Source organism: Polistes canadensis, unplaced genomic scaffold (genome assembly GCF_001313835.1).
Source record: "Polistes canadensis isolate GaletaPanama2010 unplaced genomic scaffold, ASM131383v1 scaffold_220, whole genome shotgun sequence".
NCBI lineage: Eukaryota > Metazoa > Arthropoda > Insecta > Hymenoptera > Vespidae > Polistes > Polistes canadensis.
In genome coordinates this window covers 49,560-67,892 of record NW_014569767.1, presented here as the reverse complement: position 1 = coordinate 67,892, position 18,333 = coordinate 49,560, and the positions used below count along the sequence as shown (strand labels likewise).

The 18,333-nt window shown below is 29.3% G+C and overlaps 1 long non-coding RNA gene across 1 annotated transcript in view; it reads left to right on the top strand.

The window, feature by feature from the left end:
• LOC106790184 overlaps window positions 1-18,333 on the top strand; it is a 108,743-nt gene that overhangs the window by 89,396 nt on the left and 1,014 nt on the right. The window lies entirely within an intron of this gene.

Here is an 18,333-nt window from a genome sequence, read left to right as displayed (position 1 = left end):
TTGAACTGAACCTTTAGCACTAAAAGAAACAGGTATATGAACGAGACCTACGGACAATAGAATAGCCCGATGTTTTTYAAGCCCACGTRCATAGAGGAKATTYAGTTAGGGAATGGCTATCTTTTGAATAAATGTTTTTAGTGTAGTATAATATATATAAAAGAGAAACAAATAGGTATTTATACTTGCTTAAGTGCCTAATATGTATATACGTGGCTTATATGTGCATATCAAGTATAATGGGACTCTTAGAATCGCGATATTTCAGGAATGGTAACTCTTAGGAAAGAAATCATAAATACCATTTTTGTAGAGAATTTTAAGATCTACAACTTTGGTTTAAAGTTTTTTTTTTGATAAGCAAATCCAAAAAAAAAAATTTTGACCTTTGACCTTGAATAACTTTTTAAGCACACATAGAATCGATGGGGATTTTTAAGACTTTATTTGTAATGGTAAACTACAGCTCTCCACCAAAATTTGGCTTTCCGGCAATTTTTGTTATTTGACCACTTTTTTTATGYCTAAATTGACCGGACTATTATTTGTTATTTACTCTGTTTTGAATCAAGTTTTTTCGTTGAAAGCACCAGCCAAGGACGCAGGTTACTATAAGGCATTGATGCGACCGCTGCGATCGGTTGCGTGAACCGTGCACTGTTTCGGTGTAGCGCGCTGTACTGCGGGAGTATCGCGGCGAAGATCCGCTCCGTAGCGAAAGGGTCAAAAGTAATATTTTTATTGTATGAATTATTGATTCATTTCTGGTTAATTTTTGGTAAAGAGAATTTATCACCAGATTTTAACCTAACAAGAATTTCTAATTTTTTTCTAATGATATAAATCCTGCTCAGTTTACTTTTTCTGGAGATTTTTAGAGTCATAGCTGAAAACTATTATTTCTTACTTGTGAAAAAGATTGCCTAAACAATCAATATTTACTTCGTATTTGAAATGAATTCTTTTTTGAAATAACATAACTAATTCTGTAAAGAAATAGCTGTTCCATAATATATATTTTAAATGTCTTTTGTAATTGCAAAAGGACTAACGCAAAACTAAGCTATGAGTCAATTCTAAGACACAACCTTGACGCACATATTTTCATATCAGAAATATGACAATAAAGCGCTCCCGGAAATAGCAATAAAAAAGAAATAAAAAGCTATTATAACAGGACGAAGTTCTAATAAAAATAAGAAGAAGAAGAAGAAGAAATAAGACGTTGTTAGTCATTTTTCAATCGCGTTATATGGGAATAGTGGCAAAATTTTTAGTCTGCTTTGTAAGAGTACTAGAGTATTAGAATAGTAGAAAGTTCTATTGGATTAAAATTTATGTAATTTTTGGTATTACAAACGTTCGCTTTGCCATAAAAAGTTCCATTTTATTTTATAATCTATGTATGTTGATATGTATCAGTTGTTATGATTAGATATCTGTCGTTTGTGTCTGTTTAACTGTTAATCAATTATTGCCACTATTTAACCCTTCTTTGCATGATTTTTTTTTTTTTTTTTAAGTTTCCAGCAATAACAAATATACAGTACAAGGGTTTTGAGTACCTTTTTTTGTTGACTAAATATTATGATTGAAATTTCCATCATCATGCAAAGAAGGGTTAAGGATTATTTATTTTTATATAAATATATAAATTTAAATTCTTGACTTTTTGTTCTGGGTCGCAGATTAAAGCTTGGCTGGTTGCAGATTGAGTACCGCTGCTCTTACTGATGCCTTATGTACCTTACCTAAGAGTAATAATCTCAAGAAAGGATTACGCTCTAAGTATTATGCCGTATATGTATTATTCCATAACATTTGCACTAGAGTAATCTTATGAGAATGGCTGTGATGTTGATAACAATGTTTAAGATAATAATTGTGGTGATGTACACTACAAGGACATTTTCATTCAGAGTCTCTTAACATGCGATTCGTGATTTTATAGAGGTCGATAAGCATTATTTACCGCACTCTTGCAACTAAATCCGAAAAACGTGCAGGTGCTACTGATTTGAATAATTCACTTCACTTCTTTTCACATTTTTCGTAGAATTATACTATAACTTACAATTATACTTTACCACGTAGCGACGTGACTTGCAACTTTTTTCTTTCCTCTCTTTTCTTCTTTTAAAAGAAATAGATCGATTACTTTTACCTGTATAATCGGTTCTATGAATTTACAACGAGCCTGTTTAATGTTATATTAAATATTTTCACGAGTAATTTATTCATTATGTTATATTACTTATCTTCTATTGTTAATTTTATTATTATTTCTAATTATAAAGATCATAATGTAATTATATATATTATATATTGTTGTTGATATATTAATTTTAAATAAAAGAGAAAATTATAAAGATTGATGATTCAATGGATAACTGAATAAAATTCAAAGAGATTCCTAATTTAATTTTTGTTTCAATAGATAATAAGCTATGCACTTTTGCGATATTGAGAATTTTAATCGCTTTATCTACTAAACACTTTCATGATCAGTGATCCTGAAGCGTGATTTATATTTGCATCTTGCATACAATTTTCATATATCTATTGAGTTGTCCGGAAAGTAATTTCGCTTTTTGCACAGAGAGATTTCGTTAGTTAGGATTATTGAAATCTAACCTTATTCCTAATCTCAAAATTAATTTACATTCTAGCAACAGACATTTTAGACGTTATTTGGAATTTTTTTCTGTTTTTATCTATTAAGTAGTTTTTTTGGCATCGCAACAAAAATAGAAAATAAAAGTGAGCTTTTTTATCATATTTTGCTTTTTTATTACAGTAATAAGAATAATGCAATGCAAACGAGAGCAAAATTATGTGTTGTTTATGGAGAGAATATATAAAATGAAAGCAAGTTTAAAAATTAATTTTGGAAATTTCATTTTGATAATTTTGATTTGAAAGATGCACCACATTTAAGTTGTCCAGATGAAGGAGAAGTCAAAATAAAATAACTGGTAGATACTTATCGTCGTATAGTAACGCGAGAAATAGCTAAAAAGTGGGATTTATCAAATTCGACTGTTCATGATTATTTAAAACATTTTGAATTTTAAATATGACAAAATCGTCTTTTATTTATCATTTCACAAACGAAATTTCTTTCGGCACAACCTAATATATTAAAGTATCGCAATGTTTTACTATTTAAATAAATATAAATATAAAAAATAATAACTACTCATATATAGCTCTTATATTTGTCTTATTGTTAGAAAAAGATTAATTATTGCAAATGATAATTATAAGAAGTAATAAATGGTTACTAAAAAGTTAATTATTCTTTAATAACATACGACTGCGTTACCAGTTGCGAAAGATTTAATGAGAAAATCAATATGTGTTCATAAAGTTATTTTTATGGTATGGTAGTTAAAAAATGAGCGATTAACTTTGACGCTTTACTCACTTACATTGAAAGAAAGTACGCGACACACGAAAACTGAAGCATGTATTTTCGGAATGAAAAAGTAGAACAATTATCCTATGATATTTTTTCTTACATTGACCTTTTATCATTCTGATTAAGCACAATAGAATTAAAAGCATTTTGGTAAATTTTTTTTTCTTTATTGAAAACAAAGTGTGTCATTGCTTGAAAATTTTGTATGACTTATTATTAATCTTTTATTTAATAGAAAAAAGTACAATGTATGATTTTTATTGCTACGATTTCCGCCTAAAATAGAAATACATCAAAAATTGAAAACTTTCAAAATTAAAATATCGAAATTTGTTAAATTTTTTATATTTTTCATTTATTAAAATTGTTAATTAAGTTGTTGTAGTTATAATTGATGTCTCAACTATATTCAATGGCGTACTGAGTCGTGAGTACAAATTTCAGCGAAATCAGTTTAGTAGTTTTTATTTGTTACCCTTGTAATTTCGAAATCTTATATTCCGATAAAGAAACATTCAGGTCTTACGATACCAATTTCAGGTATTAATTACAAATTCGATTTTAAAACCATACAAAGGTAAAATAATAAAAACTTTAGTGCCTACAATTTTGTATTACATTTTTAGAAATATGTATGTACAAATGAAATACGTGAAAGAATCGATTTTAAAAAAAATTCTTAGCATAATGACTGTTTAATTTTTACGATTATCACGTCGCAATCGTTTCCTAACTTTTTAAGTTAATTACTTCTAACAAATTTAAAGTTCTAATCAACGTCACACCTTTTATACTCATGGGATTTTTCGTACGCGATAAAATTCGAAAAGAGAGATTCATGTAGGTGGAAAGATTCAAGTAATGGTATGAGGAGAAAAGAATTCTTCGACTAGTTTTGTTCTATTCTCGACGGAAAACTCATTTTTCCTTGCTGTGAGCGAATTCACACATTTCTTTTCTAGTATACGTATACTTTGCTTTTTCCCATTACCGGCTGTCTACTTTTAAAATACAATTTGGATGTCCCATGGGAAAACAGTAGAAAGTTGTCAGACAGATGGAGAATTGCTACGAAGTTCAACATATAAACAAAGAAAATAAAATTCTTTTGAAATTCTTCCGTAAATTGTCATTGGTGTGCACTCATTTATTCTTTAAAATAGTTTTTCTTCAACTCATCGATTATATTTATATAAAAAAATTGTTATATCGAATCACCGTTTGATACTTCATGGAATATATTACATAGACATGTATTTACACGTATGAATACATACCGACATTATTTATTTTGCTGAAAAAGCTTTGCGACGTCTTAAGGGAAATTTTTGTTTTAAAAAGTGAATTATAATTAATCTGTAAAAAAAAAATGTCTGAAATATTTTTTTGTGAATTATACATTTCATTTCAATTTCTAAAATATTGAGAAATATTTTAACTTTGAATACTATAATTATTTATTTACATAAATTTTCTATGAATACAGTAATATTTCCATTATATAAATACTGTTACATTGTTTAAAATTAATGTTGTATTAAAGCTTTATCATTTAAACGTTCTATTATATGAACAGTATTCCTACTATATCATACCATATAAGAACAAACATAATTAGATACTGAATGTTACTTATATTACCACTTTTTAGCTTAACGCCTTAGTTATGTTAAAAAACTAGCGATCATCTAGAAACTAAATTAAGTCAAGCAACGATAGGAGCGGTTAATAGATAGATGGGTGACCCATTCGAAAAAAAACGGTATGCTTTTGATTCTAGAAAAGCAGTAAAAAATGCGATTTCTTTAGAAATGTAGGCTATGTGATTGATTCTATCTCGTAAAAAGGAGAGTAACAAAAACAATTACTACTTTTTAATAAGCTTCTTTAATTTTCTTTGATACTTATTTTTTGATTCTAAAGTTTCACTTATTTTCTTGGTTTCAAATATAAGCAATAATTCTTGTTTAACTTTTTTACAAAGTTTAACCGTTTTTGTCCCAGAAGCTTTAAAAACACGGTCAAAAAAACCGCAAACAGCGCAATAAATAGCGCTTGCCTCGAGTGCGAAAAATCCTAGACAACGCTTGGTTAACACTACTGCGCAGTCAGTAACAGCACCGTCATTTGTCATAGCATTCGAAATGTACTGGGATTTTTCAATACAAAATCTGAAGAGCGCGATCGCGCTGCTTGGGACTCAAACGATATTGAGTGATCGATTTCAAACGATTAAAATCGAAAACTCGTCTATCAACACTGAGAATAGTATGCTAGAAACTTTTCTTGAGTGAAACAGTAAAAAATACTAAGGAACTAGAATCAACCGGAAATGGTCTAGATAAAATCATTGCAATATACTACACAGCATACCAAAATGGGGATATAGTGAGTAGCCAAGCGCAAGCAAGTGGTAGGAACTCGACAAAATTACAATATCCAAACACTTAATTTTGCCAAATGTTTTATATAAAAGCCAAAAAGTTTTTTGCCGAAACGAAATTAGAAATAGCAGTGATAAGAATGTACCTCCTTCTCATTTCAAGGCACACCAAGTCATGTAAATAAGACCTAGATGATTAAAAGTTCAACAAAAATGGAGTACTGTAGATATACTCGTATTAAAAAAATTATATGATTAAAATATGTCCTTAAGATTTAAAGACTTGTATTAAAAACTCAGGATCCATACATTTTATTTTATTAAAAGATAGAAGGAAGAATGGAAAATATTGTTTCTTTTTGATTGCATAAAACGATTTTCATTTCAAGGTCATGTTATTTTACATATTTGAATCTATTTTTTGATCAGCTACACGATGCCATTTAAAAAAAAATGTAATTATATGTAAAAAAGCACCGATGACTTTGATAACTCAAAAAAATTACCTTGGAGAAAAGTAATCTTGCCAGATATTAGTCCTTTGACACAATGCATATAGCGTTAAAAATATTTTTTGCATTACAATAGGTTGAAGAGATACCTAGGTGGGCTAATTTAAATAATTCATCTTCTATTGTATTCAATGACGTATCTCAGATTTCTGTAAGTTGTTTACATTTTTTGTACCTTTATTTTACTTTTGTAAAACTGATTTATTAGCGCCCTGCATAAAACATTCACTTATATGGACAATTTTGTTTCTCAATTAATTCATATAATGATGGTAATATTGTATTTTAATTTATCGTATTAAGTCTCAAAAACGATTTTTTTTTTATTTTTTTTTTTTTGCTATACTGAATATTTTCCTTGCTGAAGGCTTAGCTCATGCAATATAAGGAGAATTCATGTTAAGACCAAAGGTTTGTTTTACAAAAGTCTCACTCTTGTATCACTGTTTTCTCGTAAAAACCCATGAGTTTTCCGACCTTCTTGCGACCCCGTGCACCCTTAGTATTCATAGAAACATAAACTATGTAAAGGACTTTAACTTTTACTAATAACAAACCCACTTCGTTAAAATTTTTAGAGACTTGCATCATCCGGACTTCAATCCTTAAAATATAATCGACTTTATAGAATCCCAAACCAATCAGACTTGTAGATACTAACATTCTAATCTAATAACGAAAAAAAATTGTGTCTTCTGAAAAATGATTTATTATGCAAAGAAGTAAATGCATTAAAATATGTAGGTTAGAGAAGGATGGAAAGAAAAATTCTAGAAACAAACCAGTCAAATAGATTTCCCTATTGAATTTTACATTAATTAATAAGTCTGGGCAGATATATTTTCTTTTTTTAAATCCTGCACTTGTTAATAAGTCCACACGGATACTTATGTACTTTCTACTGACATGCGTCCTGCATTTAGTTTGTTATTGTCTGTATGTCTGACAAGTTTGTTATTTTGGTCTAGTATATTTCGTTAAGTAAATAACAATGATAATAATTGTGAGCACAAAATAACTTTCATTTATTAATTCGTCAAAAGGTTCACTTCTTACAATGATTTTTCCTCTCTATCTACTTCTAATTTATATCGAAATATCTTCAATCATACTCTTCGGTTCCTTATTCGTATATATTAATCGAGCTCTCATCACACAGAAAATTTTTATATGTTCGGGATCCGTTTGAGGAGGAAAACAGGGTATCCTTTCAAACACGTTACGGGAAGGGATGAAGCCTCCCTTTGGTCCTGAACGTCTCTTTTTCAACCAGCTGACTTTTAGCCAGCTTCTGAAACATTCCTTCGAATTTTCGTTGCACGCTGTTTTCTTTAAATACGATATAACGCGAGTCCCTGCTATAGAGAATAAAAACCTAGATCATTTATATCCCTCAAACCCATCGCCATGGATACGAACCATTCTACTCGGGTTTAGTTTACACAAAGAGGGTCCCAATTTGATTAAAAACAGGTAGAACATTTTCTTATTACACGGGACATAACAATCGAATATAGCCAAGGTAATTTTACTATTTTTGTTGCAAAATTTTATTGAAGAAGGTTGTAGGCATATGTTAAACAAAATAAACCCACTCATAACGACTTACAGCGATCGTAAGCGAAAAGTAAATAATAGAATATTTTTGTTTGTCAAGAAACTGTCTATAATACGATGAAAAGATTTTTATTTTTTTTCTGGCAAAATGCATAACACAACTGATATATATACGAAACAGCAAATCGAGCTATCGACTCGTAACTATACATTTATGTATCAAAGGAATGCTGGCGAAATATCGATACGTATTTATATCTACGCAGATTTCTCCAACATGGACTCCTCTGGTGATTAGTTTTAATTAATGATGAGGAATTTAAATGATTAAATTATATTAAATTAAAACACATGGTTGAGCCAATAGAAAGTACAATACTCGTACTCGCAGGGAAAAGCCTTGCATCATAAAAACCCTGGTTTTTATTTGTTTACACGTTAATGGCGGTCAACCACGGACAACGCACGTGGCTTACCTATTGTTTGTTCGAGAATAAAGATACAATAATTGTCTCACTGAAAACGCGGTGGTAGAAGTGTAGCTCGTCCTCGTACGCTTCGTTACTTATCTGGTGGGGAGTGACCTGATAATACGCATTCTCGCTCGATTATACAGGTATCCGCTATGATTTATATTCTTGATGTAATTCTGTATGAAATGAATGATATGTTCTTGACGCACTTTTGTTCCACTAGTTATCTCTGATTTATCGTCGTAGGCGGCCAGTGAAGAATAGGCCGAGTGTTTTTTGATAATGAGCCTAGCAGGACACAAAAACATTCAAATTTCGCTACAATTTGTACCATATTTTGGTTTCTTAAAATTAGATGTAATAAAAAAAAAAGAAATCCTTTGTCTAAGTTCTTTTCAATAGTATCTCGAAGACGTGTAACAAATTTCATTAAGATCGGTTACATAGTTTTCGAGAAATCTTGACAACCGACTTTACAAATAGCGTTTTGAGAAAAACGCGTTTAAAGTTTTGAGTGATGATAAAAGAGCCATTTAAGAGTGGAACTTCCTAAGGCTCTATCTCTAAAACTATTACTCTTATCGATTTTAAAATTTAAAACAGTATTCTAGACAAATTGTAGAATTTAATAAGAAAAAAAAAAAACTGATTTTTTGAAAGTCCCAAACCCATGTAACCCCTTAAGGAAATCTTCCACGCTGTAAACCATTCATGGAATGGTTTATAAATAATAATAATAATAATAAATGATTGCAATGCTTGTAAAGATTTATTATTATTATTAGATTTTTTCCTATGGTTTTTCGACACTTATATGCAAACTTTTTTATTTACAAATTTTTTAGAGTGATTTCATAAATGATTAAACAATTAACGTATCTTAGATATCTTATTATATTTTTTTTGGAATTTACTATAATTTAATGAACTACAATTAATGAACAATTTAATAAACGAACCAAAATGTTATTATTACTTCTTTCCTTAAATTTTAATAAAAAAAACTTCTACTATATTTATTTAAAAATATAACCATACATAAGTATTGAAAGCAATATTAAATGGGAAGAAATAGAAATATTTTTATTATCAAGAAAAATTCTATCTTTTTTGTTCCTAGAGATAGGAACTGTTTACTATCATTCAGAATCTGAGAATTTTATTGTTACTTTGCGCGTACGCTAAGAATTGCAAACCCTGGCGTACATGCGTTTCCGTGCTATACTAATAACATGCGCACTAGTGATAACGTTTACTCTTCGACAGCTTAATGCTGAACGTTCATTCTCAATGTAGGTTAGGTAGTGAATTAATAACCTAAGCACTAAAAATTGTAATGAATTATTGGTGATAACATAATTTATAATGATGAAGATTGTCCTAAAATTTGTAATTATACTGTTCTACTTATACTAGTTTTTAATAAATCATACTGTCAGTATCACCAATTTTTCATTGTGATCGTAATTTCCGTCAATTGTAATTATTCTGATTCTTGATAAATTTTTGATCAATAGACTTTCTTCGGGGGATCTTTATTGCCGATAATTATCCTTAGTAGATTCCACTCGATTTATTTTTTATTCTTTATTCTTAATTACAAGGAAAAATTAGAAAAAGTAAAAAAAAAGGTTTAGGGAAGAGAAAATACAAAAAGAATAATTCAAGCGTAAAAAATACCTATTAGGAGAAAGGAAGAATGATCCTTAATTGGTTGGAGGCTTTTGCAGATTATTCTTCTTGAGTATGATTAAGTAATTTCATCTACGGTTCCCTGTATGAAGTAACTGCATTAATTTACGATTAAAAAATTTATACTCTTGTAAAATATTCTAATTGTTAGATTAAAGTACTCCTGGTTTTGTGCATGTAGTTTCTAGATAAATGACTGCATACAAAATGTTTCATGTATGTGTTTGAGAAAATCCTTCATAGATATCAAGTTAACAGTGAGCGTAGAATGTATTCGTAAAGCAATCAATTTTAACACTAAACGTACAATGGCCGGTAAAATGACCGATTGTCAATTTTTTGGCAGAATTTCTCACAAGTTATTGTTCTATTTGGTGAGTTAAAAATTCTTATTGCATAAATGGTATATTTTTTGCGACACATATATTACATCGTAAAATATATAACTTTTTGAAGATGGGGGTCATTGGGGGTACATGAAACTCTGTACGATTAGTGTTAAGCAAATTTGAAAGAATTGTTGTTCATCTACTAATTTCTTGTATAAAAAATTAAAATGGACATTTTCTAAAATTTCTAGAATAGGTACGAAGTAAACAAAAAAGTTATTTGCATAATTTGCCAAAATTAAAAACAAAAGATACAAAAACTCAAAGCAAATATACATAGAATAAATATCCGTAAATTTTCAATTTTAAATTAATCACAGAATACTTCATAATAAACAACAATAGTAATGTTGATAATCATGCCATATTATTATTTCGTAAGAACTACTAATATCGTCTGTACAATAAAAGAAGTTAATGGTATTGTTGGCATTCAATATTTTCTACTTTCAAAATTTTCGTTGAATAATGAGACGAAATTCTGTAGAAACTACGATAAATGAACAAAAATTATTTAACAGTTATAGAACTAAAGTAAAAGTTTAACGTAAATCTCGCGGATTGTGATTAGATCTCTTTTTACTATATAAACTATTATATATATATATATATATATATATATATATATTATATAGCCTACAAAAAATTAATTAGTGAACTGGTCGAGTTATTATTAGAATAATAAAACAAAATCCAAAAATATCTATGTGCAATAAAAATAGTTGAATACTTTAAAAATTACTTACATGGAGGCCTTACGGTAGTGCCCTCACGGATTTTAACGAGCATTGGTATGATTCTTGTGATTTTAATGAAGAGACCAATGACTCAGCTACATTTAAAGAATTTATGAACATCCAGCAAGAGGAAGAGGAAGAAGAAGAAATCGAAGAAGATATGATTGTTGAAGTAGACTTTCATGAGTATGAATTTGATTAAAATATCTAATGAAATCCAAACAATAGTGAACCCATTAATCAATAGCAATATCAATAATACTGTAATATCTAGAACTTGACGGTTATTGCTCGCCTAAATTATCCTAAAATTTTTATGACAGTTAGTAAAATAGGCCTACAGGGGAAACTACGGTAAAAAAAAAGCGCCAAGTACACTACCTCACTGGTGGTGCGGAAATGTGTGCATATCATGTATAATGTGACTCTTAGAATCGCGATATCTCAGTAATGGTAACTCTTAGGAAAGAAATCGTTAAGACCATTTTTGTAGAGAATTTTAAGATCTACAACCTTGGTTGGAAGTTTTTTTTGATAAAACTTACTGTTTTTGAGCAAAATCCAAAAAACCTAAATTTTCGACCTTTGACCTTGAATAACTTTTAACGCACACATAGAATCAATGGGGATTTTTCAGACTTTGTTTGTAATGGTAAGCTACAGCTCTCCACCAAAATTTAGCTTTCCGGCAATTTTTGTAACTTGACCACTCTTTTTATGTCTAAATTGACCGGACTAGTAATTAAAGGATTAAATTTTTCTTTATTATTTGCGCAAGATGATAAAAAATTTATTATTTCTAATTTTTTGGTAATAAATAATTTTCTCTTTCCTGTATATATTTAAACATTAAGAAATATGAAAAAACAATTTGAAAACAGATAGAAAAAAATTATTAAAAAGAAATTCCCCTATGAAGGATCGAACACTAACTAGCAGCACGTTAAGCGAGAACGTTATTACTTATCTTGATAAACAGTCGCATTTAAGATAATATAAACATGTATACAAAAAATTCAAAATTTTCAAAGCATTTTTCTCAAAATTGGCTTCGCATTTTGATAAAATACTTTACCACGTTAACACCCTAAAGGTATACTACTAATATACCAATGCTCGTTAAAATCCGTGAAGGCACAACCGTAAGATCTCCTTGTTAGATATTGATGTTTATATTAGGACGGTCTGTAGTTTTGTACGAAGTCAAAAGTCGAGTAGCCTATAATTTAGTTGACTACAGGAATAGAGTAATTTTTACAGATGAGTAGTAAGTTTAATATTTTCTCTCTCTCGGTTCTGATCGACAATGTACTATTTGAAGAAAAACTGAAGAAATCATAAGGGTTGGACGGGAAAGCGTAAGAAGCGTAAATCATTAATACGTTGCGTGAATAAAGAAATGACGTATGTTTTGCAGATCAAATAAAATAACGAGAAATAGGGCACAGATCACACTAGGACTGGCTACCTTAAGTCTTGAGTGTCGAAATCAGACTGATTCTTCACATCGTCTCTATTCGGATGTCGACTCTATAAATAAAACATGACATTTTCACTCGCATGAAAAAATGTCTCTATTCCCAAAACCGACTATTATATCGCTTTGAATGCTGAATACTCTGTTAACTAAAGTGTTTAATAGCGACAGATACTTTATTACTAGTGTGTTTGTTTCGTTGATTGATTTTACTCGAACCACATTTAGTTATAAATTATATTTAATAATTAAAATTTTTATTTTTTGCCTAATTTTTTGATGTGACAAGATTCAAAACAATAGTCATTGCACAAAACAATATTACATTATTTACATTTATATTGACAAACACGTATATGCATCAATAGTCTATCCTGGAAACTTTTAAGGATTATGATTCTTTTAGTCGCTGCTATTGCGCAGTCCTAAGTAATACGATAAGAAAACCTACTATCGAACTTTAAAAAATAAATTAAAAAAACCTACGGCCTACAATAAATCATTATGTAGGTTTTGTAATTGTTTGGGGCTTTATAAGCGTATCGGGTATATTCGTACAGTGTAATATATCGACGAAATAATGAATCACAAAATTTCTTTGTTGCTATTTTAAAACATAATCTTATTTTCAGAGCAGAATAAATGGGTATTAAAGACAGTTTTGTTTTCATGTGTGATAATGATCTATAACATACTACTTACAGTACCAGAATGTTGATATTGCATAATATACCAATATATCTGATGCGACCGACGCCTTAATCGGTACTCCAGTGGTTTTTATCGTGAGCGAAAATGCCGTCACGTGGGCATCGAGATTTTATATTTGGTGGAAATGAGGATAGGGTAATAGTCACAAATATACATTTCTCGACATTTACATGCCGTCACATGTAAATGTCGAGAAATGTATATTTGGTGGAAATGAGGATAGGAAAATAAATACAAAATAAGCCCAATATTTTTGAGCCCAGCCAGTACTAAAGAGTACACTTTATTTGGCTCGTCAGGGAAAAGTCTTTCGGCATAAAAACCCTGGTTGAAATGTACAAGATGAATCCGTTCCAAAGCGTACACAAAACGCAGAAGAATTCTGGCCACGTGTAGGACTGCCTTTGTCCTTTGTCGCTGACGGAACTTAGATGATGTAACGTTGCGCAAGAGAATAGTTCTCTTCCGTGTAATCCCTCGCAGGTCTCGTGGTAGAATAGCATGAGGCACGAGAATACGCCAGGCTTTATATAGAAAAAAGCGATGGAACGTGCGGACCAATTGTCGAAAAGACAGATAACGTAGCTGTTGATGCATATGATTGGCGTAATAAATGTGGTGGGAGAGCGCGAGCTAGAGGAAAGAAGGAAGGAGCCCTTACAAAGATCTTGGAGCTCCCTTGGTTACCACTAAACTAAGATGCTTCTTTGTCGCGCGTGTTTCACGCTTCGGCAGGGCCGTACACGCCCCGGCACTCGCCCTACTCACTACTACAATATCTAAAAATTTAATCACAGATTCCAAATATCAACCTGATAAAAAACTTGTGGGATTTCTTGCTTAATCAGATTAGAAAACATCAAATATCTTTAAAAAGAGAAAAGTTTGAAAAATTCTTCTATGAGGGAGTCGAAGCAGATCCCGCTAAGCATAACATCAAATTAAATTAATGCAATGCCTGCAAGAATTGTAGCAATTATAATATCAAACGAACGTACTACAAAATACTAATTAATTATTTGTTTTAATTTGTTTGTGTTAAACTTCGTAAAAAGTCTTTTTTTTTTTTAATGAATTTTGAATAAATTACGAGATGTATAATTACTTATTGCGTATATATTTCCGCTGATTTTGTGTTTTTTTTAATTACTTTTAGAAATTGCATAAGTAAATGATGATTTAATTAAAAACTTAGTCACGTTTGATTACTCGTTCCCGATCGATCACTAAAGTCAAGCAACGTGGACAAAGGTTAGTAATAAGGATGGGTGACACCCGACTGGAAAAACGAAAGACAAAAATTGAGAAGTGATTTGAATCCGTAAAAGGGAAGATAAAAAAACAAGTAAATGGATTATTTTTTGTACTGTATGTATCTATTTGAAGGGACACACCTAGTGTGACCGCCTAAAAAAAAGGTGATTTTTGGAAATTTTTTTTAAGAAAACTACTGCATGAAATATTTTAAAATTTAGAGAATATATTTATACATAATTAACGAATATTCACTGAAATTTTTAAATGAAAAAAGGTAATTTTTCAGCGAGTTATTCGCTATCTTTCAAGTCACTAAAAAAACAAGCACCTAAAACGGCTGCAGTGATTCTGGCCTTCACCGTGGATGAAATAAAAAAAAAAATACTGTTAATCTATATGGTATTGCTTATACAATAACCAAAAATTGTGAAAAAATTGAAATTTAACAAAATAGCAGACTTTTACAAAAAAAATATTATGTTTATATATATATTATTTAACACAATTTTAAAACTTATTTTAATAAATCGCGATTAGGTTCTGAGCTCATGAAATGTTGAAGATGAAACATTTTGAGCTCACGCAGTTTCTTGAAGCGTTATTAACTCAACCCTATGTAAATGAGTAGCGATTTTTAATGAATGTGTGGGTCTATGATGATGATATTCTGCCGGTAATATATTGTAATTTATGCTGTATTGATATTAATATAGTTCTGGTATATAGAAAAGATAATAATTTAAAGATGTAAAAATCAACTGATATTTAATTAGGATTTATTTACATTAGATCTTGTCCAGCTCTGTAAATATGTTAATAATAATTAGGAAAATACAGATATTATATTAGATAATCCACACAATAATATGGATAAACGGATATCAAAACCTGTAATTAAATAATATTTATTACACCTCGTATTTAAGAAGACGAAAAAATTAAATTTAAGACTTTTTTTCTAAATTTACGAATTTATCAACTTTTCTAGACAGACCGTTATTTCATTGCGGACAAAAATCGATTAACACAGATTCGTTGTCGGTGAGGTCGACAAAAAGCTTCCACGATTAAAACAGTTGAGCATGCGTGTTCAGGTATAAAAAAACGTAGAACCTGTTTGCGTGTATATACTACTTTGTTACTTGGAAAGGTTCTCGGGAGTGGAAACAATGAGGCGGATAATGTAATGTCACGAATTTAATGCGTTATGATGTGTTGGTCTAAAGGTTTCAAAAAATTGTGGATTTTACAATTATATTTTAAACGTTAATAAAAAATTAATGATAATCTTTATCAATAATAAATATTCGACGAATCAAAACAAAAAATATTTGTTGTTGTTCTTTGATAAAAAACAAAATGTTATTATTATATATTTTTATAATTTTTGACGTAACAGAGAATTTATTTTAGTTATTTGTATTTAAATATAAAACAAACGCTTCATAATAGGAATTCATTTAAAATATGTTTTGCTTTATATTGAAGTTGATTACAATCATTTTGTTAGTAACAATTTTTAATTAAAACAAATTTATAAAAAGAAATACTAATTTCATATATTTTACAAGGTTTTTATTAACACGTGGACGGCTGCGTGTATTTCATTTGATTTGTCCCTGGTGCCTATATGAATTTTTTATTATGAGATGCATATTTTGTTAACATTTTTTTTACAGCAGATAAAAGGATATGTATAATTGTGTTTAGTGCATTACTTATAGTGGGGGTCACCGGTGATCGTCTAGGAGCTGTAGACCATTTTTGTTATTTTCAGTTGTTTCAAACTGTCCAAAAATGGTAGTAGATTATAATTTATAGAAATCTGTAGTTGATTTGTCTGATGAAATGACTGCTTATAGTTGACTACTGCAAAAAACTATAAAGTAGTACAGGAAATTGGATATAGAGTTTCTATTGATTACTTGTGTTGTAAATTAAATGGTGTTATTCATTCAAGTAACTCGAAAAATATTTTAATTCCCGATTTTAGGATGAAGTTAGCGATTTATTTAGTGAAATGTTTTGATGATGAAGATTGCATTTTATCAAGCAATTACGTACAGAAAAAGCGTCGTTATATGTCATGCATATTTTACTTGTAATCATTAAATTATTTTTGCATGTTCTTTATGTCATTATTTTCTTTAAACTCTTATAAAAACAATGGTATTATTTAAACATTTATCAGTATCGATATTTATTCTAATTATGTATTTTCACTATTTGTCATGTTGAGATTACCGGTGACCTACACGGTAATCAACGTGTTAATATTTACAGGAATTACCTCGATAGTGTTATTTTGGAAAACCGTAAAATTGCTTAATTAGAATAAGAGGTTGCGCGTTGGGTTGGCTGCATTTAATATGATATATTTAATTTAAGAAAGCATGAAAAGATAAATATTCCACTGTATATTGATATAAATTCTGTGATGTATGTGAAAAGGGAAAATATTTTTAAATTTTACTCGTCAATAATCGCTTACTTTTAATTAAACGTTAGCTAACTTACTTTAATGTTTTCTTCTCTGAAATTGCAAAAAAATATAAAAAAAAGATATTATTTAGCCACGTTGATTTATTCCATAAAGAATTAAGTTGCAAAATATTGATCATTTATCTACAATATAATATTATTTATTATTCGAATGGAGTAAAATTATTGTTATTCAGTGATATTTGGTCTGATTATTAATGTAATTTATTTTAAATATAAAAAACTAGGTATTTATTATATATATAGATTCTTTTGTAATTAAGTGAAAAATATATTCTAAAAGTCAAGTTCGTAGCTTCGACGTGTGAACAGTTCATTTATGGATAGAACCATTCATAATGTCCAGTTTCTCAAGTCACATCGTATCGTTCAAAAAGTTTATCTTACGTATTAAAAGAGATGAAGAAGAAAAGAAACGATCATAGTTTTAAAGTTCTTTTGTAGTGGTGTACATACGTCTTAAGTAGTTGAACTTTAATGAGATTAACTTTTAAACTTACGACAACAGAGTTTTAATGGCTTCGGTTCTTCTTAATGTTGTTATTGTTAAAGTTAACATCTTAAATAAATACTCTGTTATGCCACAGCATATAATAAAAGGAAATTAGCTTACCACATTTTATTAATTATTGCAAGTGTTATTTAAAAATATTGAATTAAGCAAACAGTATATTGAATCGTAATTATTAGCAAACAAAAAACGGAAATGATATAATGTTAAATTATTTCTACAGATTCATTTCATAAATGGTAATTAGTTATACGCTTTTTACTCGTAATTTTTTTTATTTCCTAATTAAATAAAAAATCAGTTACATGCAAATTACATTTGGAGCGTAAGATTTTTGTTCCATAGCAAGTAAAACATAATTCACGTAATGTCGTTCTCATTATTGAGATAAATGAGTCAAAAGTGAATTTTCATTTGAGCAAAATGCACATACGCGGTATTCATTTTACCCTCGTACATTGTAATATACTAAAATAATGAGGGGTCTACCTGTAGACAAAGTAATAAATAATGCTGTATGAGTGTTATATTAATTAAAAACTTTCGTTGGTTTCCACTTCCGAGCGATAATATGCTTTTTTCTTCTTCTATTCTCTCATATTTTCTTCGTTTAGAAAGAACTTCTCTGTATTTGCGCAAGTTGTATAAATTTCACTGTTATTAAATTATTGAATGAATATATATATATATATATATATATATATATATATA